The 2,518-nt window shown below is 40.6% G+C and overlaps 1 protein-coding gene across 5 annotated transcripts in view; it reads right to left on the reverse strand.

Annotated features, from left to right (window-relative positions):
- Window positions 1–2,518, reverse strand: part of Mta3 (metastasis associated 1 family member 3) — a 132,906-nt gene that overhangs the window by 28,424 nt on the left and 101,964 nt on the right. The gene's annotated exons all lie outside the window — the stretch shown is intronic.

Genomic DNA, 2,518 nt, shown 5'->3' on the forward strand with positions numbered 1-2,518 from the left:
AAAAAAAAAAAAAAAAAAAAAACAGCAAGAGAAAAACAAACCTACATGGTTCCCTCCTCCTGCTTTAGAGTGGCCAACTTCAGGAACATGTGTGCAGTTGCTAACAATAACTTTTGTTTCAAAGGCTAAAAAACAAAACAAAAAAACTAACACCAAACCTCCCGATGGGGTCTTGGATACTTGCAAAGTTGAATTTATATCTTCAAACAGCAGAATCTCTGGAAGAGACACAAAGTACCTCCATGATGGGATTACTGCTGGTCTATGGATCATCTCTACAAGCTGGCAAGGTGATGGGCAAATCCCTGCCTGCTCGCAAGGGAGTTCAGCAGCCTCGGAACTGCTGCGATGTGCCCCTTACATCAGCTTCATCTGTGCTCAGGGTTAGAAAGGTCTGTTAAAGGCATATCACATATGTATTCTATATATTTGTGTTCTTGTTCTGAGATAGAGTCTGGTATTAAACTCACTATGTAGCCCAGGCTGGCCTCAAAGGAGTGGGAATCCTCCTGCCTATGCCTCCTCAGTGTTGAGACTATAGGCACCTTCTGGGAGGTTTATAATTTATTTATTTAATAGGAAATGCATTCCTGTAAAAGATGAACAATGGAAAACAAAATCTCATTCTGTTTTTCCTAGCCTCCCATTTCCCTTTTCCATAGCTATTAATTCTTGCAAAATCCCCGTTTACAATATTGCAAGCCTTAGTACATGCTTCTTAATGGACATAAAAGGTTATGGATAGAACTGGTACTTCCACAACCAATCTGAAATAGGGATTCCTACTGAGTCAGTTTCTCGGGTGCTGGTCATGCTTTCCTGGGGCTGCAAGCTCGGTGGCTTTCCTCTTCTGTGCCTGCCCGAATACCCTGTAATCCCTACGACACTGGCTCTGGAGCTGGGCTGAGGGAACTACCTTCCTAATGCTACTTGCTACTTGTTATTCCAAATGTATCCACTACATCTCTATTCTTCAATTCTTTAGAGTTACAAGTGTCTACCTTATCTGAAAGTACATCAGCACTATACTATATCAGTAACCCTTATGTTTTATAGAGATGGGGCAGTCAACACTGCCTTTGAGAAATCAAGGGAAGCTTATGGAGGAACACACACACACACACACACACACACACACACACACACACAGAGAGAGAGAGAGAGAGAGAGAGAGAGAGAGAGAGAGAGAGAGAGAGAGAGAGAGAGAGAGAGAGCGCTATTCATTTCCAATGGATCAGAGACTCAGCTGCCTACGGACATTAGGTTACCACAGAGCTGAGATAAAAGTGTCTACTGAAGAGGTTATAAGAATGTACAGATAAAAGAGAAAAGATAAAGCAAAAATCAGCTAGATGCTAGGAAAGGAGCTCAGTAAGTACAAGCGAGCAACACTGAAATTTTAAGTTGTAAGGTAAAAATTGTTCTAAATATCTGATTCCCTATGTACTTCAATGAAGATAAAAAGGAAAATAAGTTTTGGAATTTCATTACAACAAACTACTGCTCTTCCCTTATTATTTTCCATGCCTTGAACAAACAATGTAAACAATTTATCCCTGAATCTATTCTTAGTAGCATGGGTTTCAAGCAACAAGACTAGAATGAAGTGACACAAACTCACTCACTTCGCTGAGACCACTCAGAGCAAAGATGACGCGTAAATACAGTGGAAATCGACTGAGAGCCAAAGGCTAAGCAGCCCACAGAGGCCCATCCCTTTGCTGATGGCTTCTCTTCCATTTGCTAGAAACAAAGATGAGACCAGGCCCAGGCCAATCATTAATTTTCTGTCTGAAGTATTTCAATTATTCCTCCTAAGAAATTATATAATAATGTGTCTTAAATCATCTAAACAGTTTGGGTGAGTATATTTATTTTCTAGTTCCTTAAAATGGGTGAAAAAATAGCAATATTTTTCACCTCTGAACTGCCAGGGCAGAACCAAAGATAAGCCTGAGTTCTCAACTAGAGTGCTGTGACACAGCCGCTACCTCCACTCAGGAGACTGAACACTTGCCGGTTTCCACTCTTCTTATAGGCTTTTTGCCTTTAAGCTTAAAAATCTTTCAACTTTCAATTTTTCTGCTGAAAATCATTTTTATAATAAATAAATTCTTTTTAGTCATCATTTCTTTTATGGAAATCCTCTCTGAATCAAAGTAGTTTGGTTTTTTTGAAACAAGGTCTCATGTTACCAAAGCTGGTCTTGAATTCCCTGTGTTGCCTTGATGACTTTCAACTACTGAGTCTCTGGCCCCTACCTCCCCAGGATCACTGTGCCTCATAATCAGTTTTTATTTCATAGAAAAAGCACCTGAGCAGGGCAGTGCTCAGGGCAGTGCACATCTTTAATCCCAGCACTCAGGACACAGTGGCAGGCGGAGCTCATGAGTTCGAGGCCAGCCTGGTCTACAGAGTGAGCTTTCAGGACAGCCAGGGCTACACAGAGAAACCCTGTCTTGAAAACCAAAACCAAACCAAACTAAAAAAACTAAATAAAACAAAAATAAACAAGCAA

Source organism: Mastomys coucha, unplaced genomic scaffold (assembly GCF_008632895.1).
Source record: "Mastomys coucha isolate ucsf_1 unplaced genomic scaffold, UCSF_Mcou_1 pScaffold6, whole genome shotgun sequence".
Classification (NCBI taxonomy): Eukaryota; Metazoa; Chordata; class Mammalia; order Rodentia; family Muridae; genus Mastomys; species Mastomys coucha.